Source organism: Pinus tabuliformis, chromosome 5_1 (assembly GCF_031772625.1).
Source record: "Pinus tabuliformis cultivar Carrire ecotype Pingquan chromosome 5_1, CPIR1, whole genome shotgun sequence".
Taxonomy (NCBI): domain Eukaryota; kingdom Viridiplantae; phylum Streptophyta; class Pinopsida; order Pinales; family Pinaceae; genus Pinus; species Pinus tabuliformis.
In genome coordinates, this window is record NC_142305.1 from 708304592 (window position 1) to 708328413 (window position 23822).

Here is a 23822-nt window from a genome sequence, read left to right on the forward strand (position 1 = left end):
GTTTGGCGCTTCATTTCCCGGGGTTAGGTTTTTGGATGTTTAGGGTTTTCCATTGTTTATCAACAATAAATAGGCCTTTGAGCCTCATTGTAGGACAATTCAGAGGCATGTAGCCACCACATTTCTTCTCAGAGATAAGCTACCATCGCCCTAGCTAGTTTGTTTCCATTTCTATTTGTCAGGCCAGGGTAACTCCAGGATGAGCGGGAGAAAAAACTGATGATATTATTCATTAGCTAACTCATATTTATGTACATAAATACAATGGATCAGTTCATCTTCTAGATGACTGTCCAGTTCACCCATCCGTTTCGGATTAGGTGTCAACATTCCCCCCCTTAATCTGAAGGGATGTTGGTGAGTCCAAGCATCGTTCTGAATCTTTCAAGCTTTTCTCTTCCAAGCGCTTTGGTGAAGATGTCTGCAATTTGCTCGTTTGTGGAACAATGACGGAGATGGATTGTTTTGGCCTCAACATGATGTCGGATCAGATGATATTTAGTATTGATGTGCTTAGTACGATCATGGAACTTTGGGTTCTTGGCCAACTTTATTGCAGATGTGTTATCAATCATGAGTGGAGTTGATTGTATTTGCTTTACCTGCAAATCTTCAAGAATTTTCCTGAGCCACACAATTTCTTTCGTTGCTTCAGCTGCTGCCACATATTCTGCTTCTGTTGTGGAATCTGTTGGTACTGATTGTTTGCGTGATCTCCAGGAGACAGCTCCTGATCCAAGACTCATAGCATATCCTGAAGTAGATACCCCAGTTTCTTTGTCTCCATCAAAGTCTGAATCAGAGTATCCAATCAAGTTGAAGTCGTCCACCTGTGTATACTTGATTCCAAGGTCTTGAGTTCCCTTCAAGTACCTTAGAACTCTTTTTGCAGCAGACCAATGTCCCTCACAAGGCTTTTGCATAAACCTGGAGAGGATTCCAACAGCAAATGAAATGTCTGGTCTGGTAGTAGTGATGTAGATGAGACTTCCTACAAGCTGTCTATACTTCGTTGCATCCTCAAATTCCTTTCCTTCAATAGATGTGAGCTTCAAGTTTTGTTCCATTGGAGTACAAAGGGGATTGCACTCTGTCATGCCAAATCTGTTTAAAAAATCTCCAATGTATTTCTTTTGAGAAAGAAATATGGACTTTGGATGTTGGGTTACTTCAATTCCAAGATAGTAATGAACATAGCCCAAATCAGTCATTTCAAAATTTTTTCCTAATTCTTTCTTTATGGATGCAATATAGCTTTCATTTTTCCCTGTCATTAAAAGATCATCTACATATACCATAAGATATACAACTGTTTTTCCAACTTTCTTGACAAATAAAGTTGCATCATCAAGATCAAAATGTTTGAAGTTGAGTTTCAGAAGATGCTCAGTTAGTTTTTCATACCAGGCTCGTGGTGCTTGTTTGAGGCCATACAAGGACTTCACAAGTTTGCATACTTTGTGTTCATGTCCTTTCACAGCAAATCCTTCAGGCTGGGACATAAAAACATTCTCTTTTAGATCTCCATTCAAGAATGCAGTTTTTACATCCATTTGATGGACTTTCCAACCGTTCTGAGCAGCTAGTGCAAAGAGTGTCCGGATGGTGGCCCATTTTGCTGTGGGAGCAAAAGTTTCCTCATAATCGACCCCTTCCTTCTGTGCAAAACCTTTTGCCACAAGCCTAGCTTTGTGCTTGTCAAGTGAGCCATCAGCTTTGTACTTGTTCTTGTAGACCCACTTGCAGCCAATTGGTTTGGTTCCAAATGGAGGATCAACCAGCTTCCAAGTGCCATTCTTTATGAGGGCATCATACTCCTTCTGCATCGCTTCTTTCCATTCATCATGAGAAGCAGCTTCTTTGAAGGAGGTTGGTTCAAAATCTGTAGACAAGTTCAATTCACAATCATAAGTAACATCCATATCAACAGGTGAATTAGAGTTATCTACATCACCTCCATCTTGTCGGTTTGTATTTCTGGTTCCTGTTTTTCCAATTTCATCAGGATGAACACTTTCAAGTGTCTTTGTCAGCCACTTTGGGGGACCTTTCTGAGATGGTCCAGGCTGCTCTGTTGATTGAGTAGGGTCTGAATCAAGATTGAGTCTCCCAATTCTATCAATTACATCACTTAAAGCATCATCCGTTGTTGGAGTGTCATGCAGGGGAGATTGTTCTTCAGAAGGAGATTCCACATGTTGATCTAGTATAGGAATCCCCCCTTCAAGATGTGGAATCTGATTATCAAACTCTTGAAATGATTTCGGTTTTGTGAATCTATCCAAGCGATCAAGTTGTCGCTCAACAACACTGTCAGATTGGATGATTCAAGAAAAATGACATCTCTAGATAAAACAAACTTTTTATTTACTTCATCATAGAGACGGTATGCTTTAGATGTGTTTGAATACCCCAGGAAGATACACTTACGACTTCTAGCACCAAGTTTGTTTCTATGTACCTTTGGTATTAAAGCATAACAAGTGGAACCAAAAATCCTGAGATGTTTTACCGAAGGAACATGTCCATACCACAATTCATAAGGAGTCTTGTTTCTTATAGCACTAGATGGACATCTATTCTTTATATATGCAGCACATAGAACAACATCAGCCCAAAACATTGTCTTTACATTTTTGAAGAAAAGCATGGATCGTACCATATTCAAAATTGTTCTGTTCATTCTTTCAGCTACACCATTCTGTTGAGGATTATAAGGCACAGTTGTTTGATGTTTAATCCCATGTTGGTGAAGATAGTGTTCAAATTCATTTGATGTATATTCTTTTCAGTGCTCTGATACCATATCAGTGCGAATAGACCCAATATGAGATTGTGCATCATTTTCAATCCACTTATGAAAATTCTTGAATGTTTGAAAAGCATCAGATTTGTTCTTCAATAAGTAAACCCAACACATTCTAGTGTAATCATCAATAAATGTCATGATATATTTATTTCCATTTGCAGAAGGAACAGGCATTGGACCACATAAATCTGAATGAATAAGTTCAAGCTTCCTATGTGCTCTTGAATGTGAATAATGAAAAGACTGTTTGCTATGCTTTCCTAGAATGCAAGCATCACATTGTTTATGTTTTCTAGGAATTGTAGGCAAACCAGCAACACCATTTTTCTTCAACAAGCGGAGACTATCATAGTTTAAATGTCCAAATATAGCATGCCATAATAAACTTGATGGAAGTGTACCTTCTTCATGATGAGAAATATATGAAAAATGTTGTGCATGAGCAGAGGTTCCTTGCAGTTTAAGAAGTCTTTCTTTTTCTATACCCCTCATGACAAGTGAATGGTCAGATGCCTTTCTTACCTCAAGCTTTCCATCAAACATATGAATGGATTGACCTTGCTGGCGGATGTGGACCAGGGACAACAAGTTTCTCTTGAGCTGTGGGAGATATAGAACATGATCCAGAAGAAAGTCTGGAAGACCAGGCAGTTTAAGCCTGATTGTGCCAAGCCCTGATGGCTTGATTTTTGACTGATCTGCAAAGTATACTGCTCCATCAACATTGTCAGCGAACTCTTCAAAAAAATCTTTCCTATGAGTCATATGACAGGTTGCTCCTGAATCAAGCAACCAGTCATTTTTCGAAGAAGCAAGTGAAGCATTAAACAAGTCTTCATTTACTCCAATGTTACATTGTGCCTCAATATAGTGAGCGGATTCAGGTGCTTTACCTTTGTCTGTGTCATCAGTTTTACCTTTCTGCTGATTTCTTTTCTGCTCAATCTTTTCCCATGGTAGCTTGCATGTAGAAGCATCATGTGATCCATTTCGTTTGCAGCGAATGCAATGCAGATCTGCTTGAGAATGTCTGCCCCCCCTGCCTCTGAAATATCTTCCTCTTTCTCTTGAATGCATACTGTAACAAAAATTATTTCTGCTGATAGAAAAATAATTTTGCTGATAAAAATTACTTCTGCTAAAAAAAATCCTCACTTTACAGCCTTTAAATCCCTCGAATATGTGGCAGAAGGCATCAGAATTTCATTGAAATATTATATCACTTTATGCTTCAATACAGCATTACCAAAAATAAAAAACTGTGCAATATCACTATATCACCTCTCACAAATGCTTTGATATATAAAATGCTCTAACTGATATGACTTTGAATGCTTTTGAAAACTGCTTATAACCCTTTTGAAAACTGTTTACAATACAATACTTAAAACTGCCATCATAAATACATATCAACAGCACAACATTATACCGCCATTAAACTCATCTTTCTTGTCATTCTCAAACTTTTTGAGATGAATCGGGTTTAAAGTCATATGGTTATATGCATAAATAAACTGCGCAATTACACTGTGTAATCAAACTGCACAAACCAGCTACCATAATCAAACTGTGCAAGTCATTTGGTTATATGCATAGTCAAACTGCGCAAATCATTTACCATAATCAAACAGAGGTGCGAAAGGCTCTCATTTCCAAACACAATTTCAATTAAAATTTGGAATTGTGATCCCGATGGCTTCGGCAGCTTGTAAAGGAATTTTCTGAGTCGCCCAATAACTTCATAAAACAATGTATAAAAATCTTGTAAAGGAATTTTCTGAGTCGCCCAATAACTTCATAAAACAACGTATAAAAACCAATCGTTTTCAAAACACATATGACCAGCTTTTACACAAAGCTGCAATTAAAGCACATTGTTTCTGTGTAGAGCGCTGACAGGTTGGGCGGGCACGAATAGACAAATCAAGAAAGAGAGAACTCGCCTTTGTGATTTTTTTATTTGAAAGAATTTGCGCGAAATTTGGAATTGTGACCCCTACGGCTTCGGCAGGTTGCAAAGCAATTTACAGGTCTCTGAATCACCAATAGCTTCATAAAAACAACGTAAGACCAGTCGTTTTCAAAAACATGGAACACAAAAGAGAAAGCGAGAGGGTCTGCGAATCACAAAACGCTGGGCGCTGTCGGTTATATTTGGAGCTACGACCCGTGCAGAAGGAGAACTGGAAACGCAAAATCTCAAACGCACCACGAGTGAGGTTTTTCACTTTCTTCTCTGCGGCATGCTCCACCCATTCGCATACACTGTCGAAGCTAAATTTCCTCTTCCGGAAAAGGCCAAACACCTCGTTTGTGAGATAAAACGCCTCCAGGTCTTCCAAGTGCGAGAGCAAAAGCTTGGAGATTATGTTTTCTGCAAATTCGATAATGGGGATTAGGTCTTCGTCAGTTTCGATTATGGAGGTATTAAAACGATTTTCAGCGGCATAAGTCCAGTGCAAGAGATGAAAGGGCGACAGAATGAGGCATGGTATTTGGGTGTAAAGGAATTTGAAGCGTATTCATGCGCAGAGAGGTGTATTCATGCGTAGAGAGGCAGCAAAAAGGTATAACAATGCTTCTATGCATTCAATATAAAAAACCGCATCAACGCTCAGGTGTATTGCACATTCAGCAGGGCAGAGGGCGCAGTGTCAGGGCAGAGAATGAAACGCATGACAGAGGCAACGCTCAGGTATGAGCAACTCTCAGGACAGCAGGAGTTACAACTATTTCTGGGACCTGTGCTCTGATACCATGTCAGGCCAGGGTAACTCCAGGATGAGCGGGAGAAAAAACTGATGATATTATTCATTAGCTAACTCATATTTATATACATAAATACAATGGATCAGTTCATCTTCTAGATGACTGTCCAGTTCACCCATCCGTTTCGGATTAGGTGTCAACACTATTTGAAGCATATTTTAGTATTTTATAGTAATCAAATGAAGTATTATTTATGTTGCATCTCTGTGTGTATGGTTATATCTGTAATTTGTTGCATTCCTGTTTAAATCCGGATCACTATGCATCTCATGTTATGTGCTCATTCATTTCAGATGTTTATGTTTGATCATGTATGTTGCCTATACTTTGGGTTTGAAGAGGATCTACATGTGTAAGTAGATGCTTGAGATAGTTGTACATGTGTTGGAGGATATCTGACAGGTTCTAGAGCTGAATATTGATGACAGAGTGTTTGTGGATCAGTTTGATTGCCCATGTGCTAGTATGGTTGTTGGTTGTCATCCTAGTCAACCTAGCTTGACTGCTGATGATAACAGTGATGTGGCAGTGATTTGGTAAAGTCTTTCAAAGGTACCAGTGACTTATAGAGGTCCTACAAAGGATTTTTAAGCTTTGGAAGAAGTTTGAGCAATTTCTGAGCAGATTTGACTGAGTTTTGACAATCCTTAGCCCCAGTCGCATGCTTGTTGAGTCTTCAGAGCGGCTGAAAAGATCCAGGCACATGGATCCAAGCCTATGGGAGTGATTGATGACTTCCACTCGCATGGAGGTTGTGTTGTGGGAGTGACAGTGGTTTTTCATTAGTTTTGCTCTGCATTCCTCATGCTACTCAGCTAATTTTGGTGTTGTTGTGGTGTTATTGATAAAAAAAATTCGGCATATGGTCGAAAAAGTTCCTGTTCCCTGTAGAAATTTATCGAGGTTGAAGATATCAAAGGGCTAGTGGAGTTAGTGGCTGATTTGGTAAAAAATTCTATCTCAACCAAATCTAAAGCGTGTGAATAGAATGTTGAGTGATCCATAACCTGTAGCATTTACTAAGTGACTCAACACATAAAAATGATAAATAGAAGAAATATTTGAGTCTATTTAGTTGGTTGTGGTGAGAGTGTGAGAGTATGGTATTGTGGGGGAATTGTGAGTGAGTAGAATTTATTGAAGCTACTCACATTGTATTGCAGAGAGTGTGTGTATGCAAAATTAAATTTTTATGTATTGTAGAGTGGAGGAGTATTGGCAGTTTTTGATGTGTTTGAGAGCATTGTTTTGGTGTCAATTGAAGAGAAGAATTACTCATCTCCGTGAAATTTTTTTGATTCAAATTTTATATGTAGAATCCTAGAGTTGTTGGGTTACTCATGTTGAGTGATTTGAGAATCCAGTATGAAACATTTATGAAATGTGGTTTGCATGGGGGAAGTGAAGGCATGGAGGCTTCAATATAGACAGTGATTTGGCATTCAGTGGTAGGAAGATTTTTCTCTATCCAATAGGAGTTGGACAATCCAATGGTAGTTGGGCAAGGATCAATGATCGTGGGAGCTTCCAGTGGATGGTAGTCCATAGATCCGCAAGAGAAACATATTTCCAATTTGATATATGCCATCATACTGTAGAGGAAGCCAAGTCTTCTGACTTATGGGTGTAAGCTAATCCATGTAAAATTTGTTCAACAAATTAATAAAAATAATTGAGTAGCACAACAGAGGTAGGACGGTTTTCTCCCGAAAGGGTTTACACCAGAAATACTTGTGTTCTTATGTGTGCATGCTTGTAGTTCATATTTCTGATGGTTATTATGTTTTGATTTTACTGTTGCATATATGTTTTAATGAGATAATGTTGTGAATATGCATGGTTGATTGGAATTGTGGATAAATATTTAAATTGATATAAATTCCATCACCATTTGTTCACCCTCCCCCTCTTAATATCAATCATTGTTCCAACAGATAACATGTCCCAAATATTGAACTTTATCTTAATAAAAATCACACTTCCTAAACTTCTCATACAATTGATGTTCCCTCGAAGTCTATAACACTATTATTAAGTGTTATTCATGTTCTTCTTGGTTTTTCGAGTATATTAGAATATCATCAATAAAAACAAATATCAACTTGTCTAGATAATTGTTGAACACACTATTCCTTAGGCACATAAAAGTAGCAGGTGCATTGGTAAGACCGAATTGTAGTACACGAATTCATAGTGTTCATACCTTCTTCTGAACGTAATCTTATGAGTGTCTACATTTTTTATTCTTAAATGATGATATCCTTATCTAAGGCTTAGTTTTGAGAAAATTGTTCCCCCCTCTAAATTGATTGAACATGTCATCTATTTTAGGCAAAGGATATTTCTTTTTAATTTTTAGTTTTTTAAATGTCTATAATCTATGGACATCCTGAAAGTACCATATTTTTTATTTACAAATAGCACTAGGGCTTCCCAAGTGGAAGCTCTTGGTTTGATATATCCTTTATCCAATAACTCTTCTAATTACATTTCCAATTACATAATTTTACACACACTCATTCCATAAGGTTCTTTGGACACATATGTGGCTCCTAGTACTAAGTCAATTGAAAATTATAGGTATCTCTTTGGTGGTAATCCTAGAATTTCTTATAGAAAACTATCTTTAAATTATTTAACTACTGCCAAATCATCTATGGCTATATCTTGTGTTTTTTGTGTGTTTTCTTCTATATGGACAGCTAATAGTGTATAACCTTTTCGAGCACACCCTTTTAGCAACAAGGATGAAATTTATCTAGTACAAATAGGCTTGGTTATGCCTTTCTTCACTTGAAATTATCCTTCTTTAGTGACATAAGTAATCATTTTCTCTAAACAATTAATTATGTATTTGTTTTTCTCCAGCCAATCCATTCCTATCAACATATCATAGGAGCCTAAAGGTATTATATTCAAGTTTAATTCTATTCTACATCCATTTAAATTTACAGAACATTTTGTGACCAAGTTTGTTACTTTTCTTCTAGTTCCTGTAGCTAATTACACTAACCATGAAGGTTTAAATTTTTCTTCTTTAAACTTGCATCTTTCCATGGGTTGCAAATTGACATAACTAAGACTATCTCCTAGATCTCTTGAAACATGGATAGGCTGGCCTATTATTTTACCTTCAATTTTGATCATGGTTGACTTAAGCTCTGCTTTTCAGTCTTCTAGAGCAACATTAATCTTTGGTATATCTTTGGCTATGTCATTTAATATGGATGCTTCTCACACAAATTGTAATGCTTGAACTGATATGGTATTGTATGGGAAATTCCTCATTAAATGGGGTTTTCGATAACCCCAACATTTTAACAATTCTCTTTCTCTTCCACCATTTGTTCCTTTATTATTAAAATCAATATTTTTGGAACCGATTTGGGACTATGTAGGTTGTGGATGATTATTCTGGTTAAACCTCTTACACTGATGGTTTTTTCCAGAAAAAAACAAAATCGAGGATTTTGACTTCTTAATTCTAGTTCCAAATTTATTTTTTCTTTATTACACTAGGATTTTGAACCTTCATTTTTCTATATGAACAATTGATAGCAGAGTCTCACTTTTCTCACAGCTTAATCCATAGTATTTTGATTGTCAAATTCAATTCTTTCCTTATATGAGAGTGGAAGGTAGTTTAGAAAACACTGCACCTTCGCTTTTGCTCTCAAGTGTATGGAACATACTTTAATAGGTTTGTAAATTCTACCACAAACTCATTCATATTTAATTGTCCTTGCTTCAAATAACAAAATTATTTGTCCCAACTCTAATACCTCTCAATCAGGTATTTTTCCTTGAACTGCTTCTGGAGTAATTCTACGTGGCTATCTTTTCTTCTATACTGTGCATTGTTTTTGCTTCTTCCCACCATAATGAAGCTTTACCTTGCAATTGATATATTGCTAATATGAACTTTAAATTGTTGGAGAATTCATATATTTGAAAATACTTGGTTATATTCAATAGCTAGGCTTCTGCATCTTATTCCTTTTCTCCATCAAATGTGGGTGATTTGATCTTTTAGAACTCTCCTTTGAGCTCCATTTTCTTTTACTTTCTTGATTTGTTAGATATTAGAGATGCTTTACCTGACTCTTATTCACTTTCAATCTTGTCATATTCATTTTCAAACTATCATTATCATTTTCAACATTTTTACACTTTAAGGGGAATTCTCTACCCCCTTTATCCTATGTATCTAGAGGCTTATGGGTTGAATTTTTAGTAAACTCTTTAATAAGCTTCTACTACTTTGCACTTACCTTCAACATATGCTCATTACTGACCCTAATAGTAGCCAATTCTTGTGTCCTGTCTCTTACAATGTTCAAAAGTTGGGCTATTGGAAGTAAAGTTTCATCTTCCAACTGAACCTAAAGTTGATCTCCTTCACTAGGAGAGTTGGAAAAATATTCTACCATCACTACACTCTTTTCCACTTATTTCTGTACATTATTACAACAAAATAAGAATTAATTTTCCTGAACATAATACTTTTTTCCCAATTATTTAGGCTATGTTTTGACCCTTAGGCCTCAACTTTGAACCTACAACTCTGATACCACATGACACATACCTCCTTTACACACCAAAAATGAATCTATTTTCCAGGACTACAGTTGAATGATTATGCATTTTTTGGCACTAAACTCGACCACCTTTAGAACCTAAGCTATCTTTGTGGGTTTTGCCTTGCATTTCCCTGATTACATGACTTCTTTTTATATTTCTAGATTAATTGTAGCAAAAATAAATAAATTAATAAATAAAATAAAATAAAATAAAATAAATCATAAAATAAATAATTGTTGAATTTAAGCTTTTGTGGTCCATATCAAGTTTTTGAGAATATTTTTTTGGTGAAAATCACATAATACTTTTGTTGACGCATTTCAAACCAACGAGTGTGGTTCATCATGAGGACAAGTTGAAGAATCAGATCATGGCTACATGTTAAATAGGGAGAGCAGATCTTCCAATGGCTATATTTGACAAGGAAATGGCTATATTGGACTGGGAAATTTGACTGAGAAACGGATAAATTTGATTGGCCAACCTGACTGGACTGAGGGAAAGGGACAAGAAAAGTTATTTTTGTTATAATTATTACCAAAATTATTGTTATATTTATTACCAACATTTGAATAAAGGTAAAGTTTGTATTTAATAATCAAGAGAATGAATAAATTAGTTATTACTAGGCCTTTTCTCCAATTATAATCATATAAATAAATGGTTAGTTAATTATTATGAAAGTTAGTTTTTGTTATATTTATTACCAAAAATTGTAATCACTAAATCAAACATTAATCATTAATAACCTTAAAATTATTAATATGGAATACTAATTAAATATATATGTATATTATGAATTAGCTATATATCAAAAACCTTAAATCATTAATATAATATGTAAATATATATTTTCTGAATTAAATATAAATGTATAAATAAATAGTTAGTTAGTTATTATGCAAGTTATTTTCTTTGTATTGTAAGAATTAATTCCCAATACCCTAACCTATTAATAGACCTATCTAAAATAAAAACATTATATATATATCTATATATATATATATATATATATATATATATATATATATATATATATATATATATATATATATATATATATATATATATATATATATATATATCCCCTAGAGGTTTATTAAATCTAATAAGTTAAATAAAGGACCAATAATTAAAATTAAGGAATCTAAAAGTATTGAGAAGAGGCAAAATCCTTAAAATCCTTGAAGAAGAATAGGGTTGGTTAATTCATTTATAGCTTAGAAAAAAGAAAAATCACTAGTTAAAAGGGGGCGGGGGAATTACTAGTTAAAATCAATGTTTATGAATAGAAGGAATATTCATAATTCATCTGTTCATACAATAATGTTAATGAAAATGATTATTCATCTAGAGGGAGTGAAAGAAATTAAAAATAGAGAGACAAGAAGGGAAAAAAGGAAAACAATTAATCAAGGTGAGGAGGGGGGAAACAAGGAAGACCCGGGCCAGGGACGGGGTGGAGGGAAGGGTGAGGAAGCAGCTAGGAGGAGAGGGAAGGGATCCAACAACTACTAATTTTCCGGTTGTCATATCTATTGAGGTTCCTTGGCCTTTTTTCGATTTCTATGGCTTCCCTAAATTTGCGGTGATGAAATTGCACCACCTTGGCAATAACACGGGCCTCCTCAATGCATACATGGTGCTTAGTCTTCTCCACATGTTCTGCTAGGGCGGTCCTCCTATGTTTTATGTCGGCTGAGTGCTCATTAATCCTTTCATTAATAGAGTGACTAGTCTCACCAACATATGGGGTCCCAGAGGAACATGGAATAACATAGACACCTTTCATGTCCTTGGGGTCAACTGGGTCTTTTACCGATCTAAGGGAGCTACGGATGGTGTTAAGGGGTCTAAAGGTGGAGTAAACAATATGGTTCCTAAATTTGGGTGTTCTCAACACGCTAGCTACTCATGCGCTAAGGATCTCTCATGAAAAGAGCCTCGATAAAGAGAAGGCTCATCTCCTTAATGTTTTTGCTAATAATGGTTATAGTAGGCACCTCGGTCAGAAAGCTTTCCTCAAAGCCAACAAGAATTCATTGGTCAAGAAAGACCCTAAAGAGTGAGTCTCAGGGGTTCATCTCCCTTTCATCTAGGGGACCACTGATAAGATTGCTAGAATTCTTAGGAAGCATAATGTTCCCTCCACCTTTAGACCCCTTAACACCATCTGTAGCTCCCTTAGATCAGTAAAAGACCCGGTTGACCCCAAGGACATGAAATGTGTCTATGTTATTCAATGTTCCTATGTGACCCCATATGTTGGTGAGTCTGGTTGCTCTATTAATCAAGGGATTAAGAGCACTCAATTGACATAAAACATAGGACGACTCGGTTTTCCACCCTAGCAGAACATGCGGAGAAGACTAAGCACCATGTATGCATTGAGGAGGCCCGTGTTATTGCCAAGGTGGCGCATTTCCATCACTGAAAATTTATGGAAGCCATAGAAATCGAAAAAAGGCTGAGCAACCTCAATAGAGGTGATGGATGAAAAATTAGTAGTTGTTGGATCCATGCCCTCTCCTCCTAGCTGCTTCCCTGCCCTCCCTTGTCATCCTCGGCCTAGGTCTTCCTTGTTTCGCCCCTCTTCACCTTGATTTATCATTTCCCTTTTTTCCCTTCTCGTCTCTCTATTTTTAGTTTCTTTCACTCCCTCGAGATGAATAATCCTTTTCATTAAACTTATTCTATATGAATATTCCTTCTGTTCCTAAACATTGATTTTAACTAGTAATTACGCCCTCCCCTCCCTTTTAACTAGTGATTTATTTATTTAAATTATTATTATTATTATTATTTTAAACTATAAATGAATTAACCAACCGTATGCTTCTTCGAGGATTTTAAGGATTTTTCCTCTTCTCAATACTTTTAGATTCCTTAATCTTAGTTATTGGTCCTTTATTTAATTTATTAGGTAAAATAAACCTCTAGGATATATATACATACATACATACATACATACATACATACATACACACACACACACACATATATATATATATATATATATATATATATATATATATATAGTTTATGTTTATATATATATATATATATATATATATATATATATATATATTTGATTTATTTTTTTATTTTAGATAGTTCTATTAATAGGTTAGGGTCTTGGGAGTTAATTCTTACAATTTCCGTTTATGATAATAATATTACAAGAAACTAACTTGCATAATAACTAACTAACTATTTATTTATATATTTATATTTAATTCGGAAAATATATATTTAGGCCGATAGGCCTTCCTATGCATCAACAATCGTCAACACTTTTATCATGCGTCGTTGGATCAGGGGAGACACTTTCAACCGTTGATTTGAAATGTCACTGCTTTTTCCAAATATCAGTGGAGTTGCCTTCTTTTCACCTCTGTGGCATGGCAAGATATTTTCACTACTTTTTCCCATTCTTTTATGTCACTCTTGAAGATATTTTTACTGCTTTTTCCCATTCTTTGTCACTCTTGGCCTCAGAGTTAATCATTTCTTTGGTCTACCAGTGGTTATTGCTATCCACGTCGGCACCTCCGTCTGGCCTGCTCCCTCGTCTTCGTCAAATTCGTGGAACGCTGCCTCCTCACCCCAACCTCGAACCCCAATCCCGTATACGCCCAAATCTTCCAATTCAAGAACAAACGCGGAATCGAACTCGGGACTGGCTGCGGCATCGCCGGAATGGGCCTGGCCCTGCTCGGCCTCGACATGGTCTTGACCGACATCGCCCCCGTTCTGCCCGCCCTCAAACGCAACGTGAAGAAAAACACAGCGGCGACCTCCCTCGCCTTGGCCGGAAAACCAGGATCCGGCGTTGGAAGAGTGAAGATTTCACAGCTCTATTGGAACAACGAGAAGCAGATTCAGGTACTGAAGCCTCCATTTGATTTCATTGTTGTCACGGATGTTGTTTATTTGGAGAATATTGTGGAGCCTTTGATTTCCACCATGAATGCCCTTTCTGGAGCGAATACTGTAATTCTATTAGGTTATCAGATACGATCTACAGAAGCCCATCAGCCTTTTTGGCAGATTTGTCCTAATTATTTCACTGTGGAGAAAGTACCCATGAGGATTTGCATCCGGAGTATGCGTATGAAGAAACGATTTGCATCTGGAGTATGCGTATGAAGAAACTGATGTGTATATTCTCAGGAAAAAAATGACATAAGTGTGGGTAAAACAAGGTTTTAATATTTAATTTCACTGTTATTTTTCCCATTTTGCCAATTTGCTGATGACCGAGCCTTTCTTTGCCATGCCAACACTGATTTAAAAACAAATAGCCTTCAAGTTCAAAATAGGATAACCATCAGTATCTTGGATGTCATGGATCAGATGGTTGTTGCTTAGACCAACAGATTTTGGATATGGCCATGCACAGCATATTCTATCTTGCATCGAGTTCGAAAGATCTGCAAAAGATGTGTATGGTTTGTAAATTTCACTATTTAATGATACAAAGACGTGCTTTTCATTCTGAGATGCCATGAATGCCGTGAAACTGAAAATGAGACATAATCTGGTATCCACAGGTACAAAGCTACTGGTTTTCCAACCAGTGTTACAATTCACATCTTAGGTTGCAGTTTTGAGCTTCATAAGGTATACAAACCAGTCCTGGTCTCCTTAAATTCTGAAGGATTTTTCTAATCTCAGTACCAATGCATGCAAATACTTGTGTTTTTTTGTGCTGGCAGTTCCCTTTGGTGTCCAGAAGCGGGTATTTCAAAAGGGAGCTCATGGATGCCAAAGAGATTTATTTGAACCCTCCTGGCGGGGCTAGGATTTTTGAGCTAATAGCAGCTTATTGCTACGGCTCTACCATCCTCATGGGACAGTCCACCGTTGCTGCCATACGATGTGCTTCAGAGTTCTTTGAAATGACGGAGGAGCAATACAGAGGGAATCTCTACAGAAGAAGTCAACTGTATTTCTAGGACGTTATACTAAAAAACTGGGACGATACCATTGAAGCTCTCCGGAGCTGCGGGGAGCTTCATCCCATAGCCCGGGAGCTAGAAATTGTTAGCGCCTTTGTTGAGGCGCTGGCGCTGTTGGCCTACTCCGAAATCATGAATGAGAAGCAGGGGTCCACATCGATTCCTCTGAAACCCATGGAGCTTGGGTTTGATGGGGGTCATCACATGGAGAATTATGAGAAAGACTGGCTGATCGAAGACCTGTTAACGCTCCCAATCGATTACTTACGCTAGATAATGGAGTCCATCAGGAGGTAGGGGGGAATTATGAGGGATTCATCGGCCGAGCTCTGGTTCTGTACGTTGATAGTTGGGTTTATGATGTGATTAAAATCCACGGTCACATGAAGGGCAAGGACTCTGAAATGAAAAATGTACTAGAATCTATCATTAGGCTGCTTCCCGTGGAGAAAGAAGACATAGTGCCAATTAGCTTTCTTTTTGGGCTACTTCGCTGTGCCTTTGCATGGAATGTGGGAAAAGAATGCAGGTTCAGGCTTGAAATCAGAATTGCAGGCCAGCTCGATCAGGCTAGGCTTGCAGATTTTGTACTACCATTGATGAAGAAGAATGACAATGGTGATGATAGGGAGACAGTTTATGATGGTTATAGAAGCAATTCTGAGACCCCTTGTGAAGAAGAAATTTATGTTGTGGATACTTCGCCCGAGGTGGACAACATGCAACATATAGTTTCTCTGTTTATGTCTCTGCAAACGGATGTGGGGGATGATTCTGATTACAGTACCCTTTACAGTGAAGGGAACACCAGTTCTCGCAGTTCCTCGAGCATCACCCCACTGTATACAATGTTTCCAAAATTTGGGACGAATATCTTACAGAAATTGCAGCCTGTCCATGGATTTCCCCAACTAAATTCTTGGATTTCGTGGAAACTCTGCCATCCTTCAGTAGGCCTGCTCATGATCAGCTCTACAAAGCAATTCACACATACCTCAAGGTTGGCCTAATTAAACTTTTAGCTATTGCTCTTCTTTTAGTAAATATACATACCACATAGTTGATATTTTCATATTATGTTAAACAGTAGTAATGCAACTTGACATCACTGACTGTAGTAGTGCAGTAGAAGTGTGTGTATTAGTGCAGTAGAAGTGTGTGTTTTTGTGCCCTCTCCCTCGAATCATGCCTCCATTAAAGGAAGCATTTGCAGGTCCATCGTTGTTCTGTCTCTATACAAGCCTGCACCTTCTTGCAGGCTGCTAGTCTGCTTCATGGCCATTCCAATGAGCCAACTAGAGGTATTAAAAACCCCTGCAGAGCAATTAAGCTGGGATTATGCCACTAAGAAGGTTTTAAGATCTACACAGATGAAGAACTTGATGATAGAATATGCTGTGCATGGCCATATCCAAAATCTACTGGTCTAAGCAACTATTCCACAGCATATTCAGAAGAAGGCCAGAAAAAGGGTCACTATCATCTCTTTAACTGGTCATCGTCTTTATTTTCTTGATTTTTCAGATGGAAATGATTGGTTTGCGCAGTCAAGACTGTGGCTTATATTTGCTACTTCTTTGCTTTTGAATGGGGATAATGCTCTGGCATTGCAGCGCTGGGCTTTGTTTTTTGTGGTTCTATTATAGCTCATGAATGGATGTGTTTATGGATTGAAATTTAAGGAAAATATGGGTTTACTGTAGCATATGAATGGGATGCATCCAAGCATTGAAATTTCAAAAGTTGGGTTTATTGTGCATATGAAATGGCATGTGTTCATGCTTTTGAAATTTTACTTAGAGAAAATAAAAGATGGATTTGGTATTGCATATGAATGAGATGTATTCTTCATACATACTTGGCCATCTATAAAGGTTTCTTGATTTTGGGTAATTAACTTAACCTCTTGATTTTGGGTAATTAACTTACTCTAAAATTAAATAAGACATTTCCACAAACCATCTTCTAGAAAAATTCAACAATTCCAATTTAGCCTCTCTTTGTACCTTTTGGGACAATTGCTAGTTACATATTATTCCATATTATATTAATGATTTAAGGTTTTTTATACATATATATTTAATTAGTATTCCATATTAGTAATTTTAAGGTTATTAATGATTAATGTTTGATTTTAGTGATTACAATTTTTGGTAATAAATATAAAAAAACTAACTTTCATAATAATTATCTAACCATTTATTTATATGATTATAATTGAAGACAAGGCCTAGTAATAACTAATTGATTCATTCTCTTGATTATTAAATACAAATTTTACCTTTATTCAAATGTTGGTAATAAATATAACAATAATTTTGGTAATAATTATAATAAAAATAACTTCCCTCTGTCCAGTCAAGTTAGCTAGTGAAATTTAGTCGTAAAATTTAGTTGTTCCTAGTCAAATATAGCCATTGGAAGATTTGCATGCAGCCCACACAAACGCGTCAACAAAAGTATTTTCCGCCAAAAAATCTTCTCAAAAAATAAATAATATAAATATAAAATATATATGAAATAAAACAAATAAAATAAATTATTATTAATGATGAAGACTTCAAAAAAAACTGTGTGTCAAAATCATATCCGTTTGTTTTTAATAAAATAAAATAAAATAAATAATATAAATATAAATGGTAAATTAAATAAAAAAATAAAATAAAATAAACAAAATACAAATTAAATTAAATTAATGGATTAAACTCATTCTCTCTGCTCACCCATGATTCAACCAACAAAGAAGTTATTAAAACATTAAATAATGTCCCTTTATGCATGTCCTTTCAAACCTTGGTACCGTCGTGAAACACACAGACACAAATATATAAAATATAATTTTTGCATCGTTTCTTCATTTTAATTATGTTGTAATTAAATGCCATATTGGTGTTAAAACTTAACTTTATGATTTAACCTCAGATTATTTCAAATTTATATTAAAATATAATTAAATTTTAAAACTAAATTATGAATTTATATTTTGAACTCAAAGGTATATTATTTAAATTTCTTTCCATTTAAAGTTTAAAATATATCTTATTAAATTCAAAATTTCTATTATTAATGGCCGAGCGGAAATTTTTTAGGCAGAAATTTATTTGGGGCAGGGAGGAGCATTCAAGGTACTAATATATGGTTTTTAAGTTTTGAAATAATTTACAGAATCTGTTCCAGAACATTAGCAAGTTAAATATAAACCAATTTTACATATTTTAAATCTGATTTCTTATTTTCATTGTTGCAAACTCGTTAGAGAAAGAAGAATTCAAAGAGGAAAAGTTAATTTGTGTTTTAATACAATATTTAAAATTATGGAGAATAATTATGGAGACACGATCTGATGGACTGCCTTTGAAAGAATAAGGATAAGAATTTTTTCCTGATGTCAAATTAAATTTGTTATTAATACGTAATGTTTTTATATAGCTGGAAAAAATTCATATACAAGCAATAGTACCACATGTTGTAATGGGAACTCCGTAAGGCAAGAGCGTAAGAAAGAGAGAAGTTGGAAGTCAAAATTCTATGCAATTTTATTTATTTAGTGTGTCTGTGAAAAAAATTTCCAAATTTCTATTTTGCATAATATAGTTATATCATGGATTATAATTGCAAGATTAGTTCATTACTAAAATCACCATTTGTAAAATTAATAAACTATTTTATTGAAAGTTCCCTCATTTCAATATACATGATTTATTTCAAGTTTGAATAGATATACGAGAGAGCAATTTTGTTGTTGCTATTATCATTCTTATTTTTAAAGTAACATTTTTAATTATTTTTAAGGTAACTTTTTAAATAAAAAGAATAATTATTTTTAAAATAACAATTTTAATGAAATAAATGATTGTAGAATTATATTGTTAAATTTAAAGGAGAAAACAATTTTATTAAATAATTCTACTAATATTTTTTAAGTTGTCTTAAATATTAGAAATGTGATTAGATTTTGGAAATCCATTTTATAAAATAGTTAAGTTTTTAAATTTATAATTACACCAACTAATACAGTTGATGCTTTAACCAATGTTTAAAAAAACATAATCAATGTTTAAAATAAAGATTATTTATTGTGGGAAATTAAACCAATTTAATTTCATATTAAATCTATATCTACCAAACCCTAAAAAATAAACCTTAATAATATAAATAAATAAACCTTAATAATATAAATAAATAAGTGAATCATGTTATGCTACCCTAATTTTACCAGTGACATAAACTTGAGTAAATCTTGTGGGGCTTTCCGTTTTCATTTCGCCGGTGATTGCCTATCTAATCTATTTTGATTTGGCCATCCATTTTAGTTTGATATTTCAATATGCAAGGGCAACGAGAAAGAGACTCCGAAAGAGGGAGTAGAAATATAAGCGATGATAATAGTCACATGGAAGAAGTATGTCGTCGTGAGGAAGAAGCTATTATATTGGACGGATTGCCTCTTTTTCGTGAGAATGAGGTCGTTATACAAGAAGCTGTTCGGATAGTCACTCAAAATATTCATGAGAAGACTGAGATAGCCGCCAATAATGATCAAACACAAGAAATCGAAGCAACTCGCGTTCAGCCTGTGTTATGGAAGAACCAGTGGAACAACAACTGATACGAGAAATAACAACTGGTAATCTGGAGTTCATAAGAAGGCTGCGTGATGTTGTTGAAGTCCATCGCCAGACTAATCTTGAGGTACGATCTCTTACTGAATGCCTCACAACCTATCATAACAGTAACAGAATGCCCCGTCCGGCATTGCCTACCATAAGGATTTCAGAACATCAGGTAAATAATAATAACAATATCAGGTGATGCTGCCCAGTCATAAATGAATTGATTTTATCATTGATACTAACCAAGCCATGAGTAGCCATTCCAAAAATTGTACTCGACTCCAAATCTGAATCAACCCGCTTGAACGTGCTTCCATGAGAGTTAGCGTGTAGCGTGTTTCCTTTTAAAACATTGCCCTCTTCATTCTCCACTCCATTAACCATCACCTCCATCTGCGCGTCCTCTGGTTCCTTTGAGGCTATCTGTGCTCCCAACTCCATTTTCTTCCACTTCCAAATATCGAGCTGTAACATAACACAAACATACGACACCCTTATGCCATTTTATGATTTGGAATGTTAATTGAATTCCAAAAGGCTTGTTGCTTTGTTTCCTGGAAATTGTATGAATATTCAAAACACGTTCGAAGAAAAAAAAATAAAATTCAAAACAAGGTAAAAATTGTCGAGTGAAACAGAATTTGTTGCGGCCATCTCCCAGCTTATAGAGAATATTGGGGAGGCTCTCTCAATGAATTTTGTGGAAAAACTATGACAGTTAACGTAAATGCATTTCTTTTAGGAGGGAAACCCGCGTAACTTGAACAACAGCGTAACTGAATAACTGTAACTGAACTGATTAATACCTGTAGAAAATCAATCTAATGGTCTAGACTATCTTAATCGTAGTGGCCGGGGAGGAGAGTCATTTTCATAGGAAACGCTTAGTGTAATTAAGTAAAAAAAAAAAAAAAATCTAGGAGAGATTTGCAAAAGGGTGAGATTGTATTTATTTTAATTTCTTTTATTATTATGGTTTTATATTAAAAATTAATTCATGTTTTTTTTAAATGTAGAAATAACAAATAAACATGTTTTAAATGTACAAATAACAAATAAACATGTTTTAAAGCATTGTTGGGTTGAAGATTTGGACAAAATCAATCAAATGAAATGATTGATTAAATATTTCATTTACGAAGAAAGAAAATATTAATGTAATTAATATTAATATTTTTTAAAGGAAAGTTATGAAAACTAAATGGGAAACTATCTCCCACAAGTATATAAAGAATGTAATTGCTCATTAGAAAGGAAGGTTTTTTACAAAGACTAGAGGATGGTAGGCTCGGGAGATGGACGCTTATTTGGAGCGATGATGTACTTGTTGCAGTGACCTTTTACATTGTGACTGGGAGAATTTATTTATGATATCAATAATTCATTTTCTTTTTTTGAGCATGTGTTGTTCTTTATTTAGGGTTTTATATTTTATTTAGGGTTTTATATTTATTGGTTAAATATGAGAGACTACTGATTTGAATCTATCATACAAAAATTTTACATAATAAGTTTATCTAAGGATTTTAAATACATGTTTTTTTTTTTTTCTCCATAAGACTGCGCTAATTTATATTACAAAAAACCAAAATTACATCCAATTTTACAAAAGGGCCATAGCCTCGCATCTCCGAAGAGATTTTCCCATGATTAGCCATTCAGAGCCACACTGGTGCAAAAAGGGACCAGTTTCTTCCTTCCGACATAACCAACATTTAAATCGACACAACAGGCTTTTGAGCCAACACAGTGGACACATAACTTGACACGATGGACCCATAACTTGACATAGTTGACACGTAGACTGACATTGTAGACACATAAACCTTCACGGTGGACATTGACCCCATAACAGACAGACAAAGTAAGCAGAAAGAGATGGACCGAGAGTAGCGTTCCTGGCCGTGAGAACAGAGAGGCTTCTGAGCTAATCCTCATCAGTAATGTGAGGCTCATCCGTCGCTAAACCCTTGAGCTTCTTATCTTCCTCCGCGTCTGGGCGCATCATCCTCTGAGCCGGCTCACTGGGGCCGGCCTCTTCAGCTTGAGTGGGTCGTCTCATATCAACTCTGGGAACCTGCATATCCACCCTTGGCACCGTCAGGTCGTCCCGTGGCCCCCGGAGGTCACTGCAATGCTCCACAGTGACTGAGACGATGAGCGTATTATTCTCCAGCGTGCAGGGGATGCGATATCTGACGGCTGGATGCTCCCTATGACCGCAATCCAGGATTTCTCCCCTGCCTCTTTCATTTCTACGGCCAACTGTTCTGCTCGGACTTCTGTTCTGCTCAGACGTAATATCCACTGAGGAGGAGGGCGAAATGGCGGGCCTCTGAGTAGCAGAGCGACCCCTAGAACCGCCGCGTCGACTGCTCATCCTGAGCCTTTCAATTGGCATCCTTCGACTGTCTCCCGTATCAGTTTCCCTCTGAGAAAGCTTACACCTTGCCAGAGAATGTTTTGTCTCTGCCAGAATTTGCTCAAACCGCTTGGAAGAATGCGGGAATGCAACATGGGGTTCGAACTTATTGAGCTCCATTCTCCCTGTCCGATGCTGCGCATTGAATGGCGCCTGAACCAGACTTGACATCCCAATGAAATCGCCTTCCGCATTGAATGGCGCTTGAGCCAGACTTAACCTCCCGATGGCTTCACCCTCCGTCACAGTAAATGCATCAGCGTGCTGGTATATGGTGGCTCGTCCGGGCTGACAGCTGCCCATGTGACGAGCCACCTGCCGCTCACACGTCAAAGACACCCGCATCCGGGGGAGGGAGGTCTTTTTGCACCAGAGAGATGCAGTCCTGTTTGAGTTGAGCATCTTCAACCGTGTCTAGGGAGCCTGAGAAGTAAGGTGTCGACTGTGACACTCCTTGATTTGCCAGCCGATCTGCTACCTGGTTAGCAGTTCTCCTTATATGATGGAAGGTTAAATTGTGGGGAGTGTGGAGCTTTTCCTCCAAAGATTCCAATCGGCTTAGCAATCTCCAGCTTTTTGCTATCTTGACTGCCTTAGCACCAGCCTGTATTCTTTTAGCTGCCTCTATGAGTATAAGAGAGTCGCCTTCAACTTCCAGTGGGGAGAAGTGATGCTGATCAGCTAGACAAATTCCTTTCCAGAGACCCTCTAGCTCTGCTGCATTGTTGGTATCTTTGCCTATTGTGCCATAGTATACTAGTATCGCTTCTCCATTGTGTCAACGAATAACTCCTCCGAAGCCTGCAGGGCCAGGGTTGCCTTTGGCAGCACCGTCGAAGTTCAGCTTGTATGAGTTGAGTGCAGGAGGGGACCAAGAGGATGGTGAAGCGGATCTGGTGGAAGGTTTGGTGATTGTCTTGACTAAGGACTTGAGATCAAGATTCCATTCCTTCAGAATGCTGTGCTCCTGTTGGAAATTCTGGCATATCATTATCATTCCATACTCTGATGGCCAGAGTTTCCTGAATGTTTTTTTTTAGGATGAGCCAAAGATCATCTATGGATCTGAATGTGCTATTGAAGATTCTATGGTTGCGTTCTTTCCATAGGGTCCAGTACAGAAAGCCAGGTATGATGCTCCACAGAGAGTTAAGAATCCTGCTTTTGAACGGATTTTTGGCCCAGGTCCTTATATTTGCCGTTATATCCTCCAGCCTGGGGTGTGCTCTCATATTGCATTTTTCGACTTTCTCCCAGATTTGTTTTGCTAATGGGCATTCTTCCATTAGATGACTGATAGTTTCACAATTTATGTTACAATTTGGGCATCTAGATGGCCCTACAAATCCTCTTTTTATCAGATTGTCCCAAGTGAGAATGCGTTTTTTGCTAAGTAGCCATAAAAAGGTGGAGATTTTGGGCCATAGCCCGGTATGCCAAACTTGTTCCCAGAGTTGATCTTTAGCCGCCTGAAGGTTGGAATAGCGCAGGTGATGAGCTTCTTTGGTAGTAAAGGTGCCTTTGGTTGTGTAGCCCCATCTGAGTTTGTCCTGCTGATTGGAAAGGCGGATTTTCCTATTTATGAGTTCCTGATCAATGTCGGTATACGTTTCTCCCTGCCAGTCTATTTGCCAGAGTCGCGCCGGTTTCCATGTTTGAAAGTCGTG

The 23822-nt window shown here is 36.6% G+C and overlaps 2 pseudogenes; both read left to right on the forward strand.

The window, feature by feature from the left end:
- Positions 1-4897: 4897 nt before the first annotated feature.
- On the forward strand, positions 4898-14348 carry LOC149166895 (uncharacterized; annotated as a pseudogene).
- Positions 14349-14501: 153 nt separating this feature from the next.
- Positions 14502-16766, forward strand: LOC149166896 (BTB/POZ domain-containing protein At5g48800-like; annotated as a pseudogene).
- The last annotated feature ends 7056 nt before the right edge of the window (positions 16767-23822 follow it).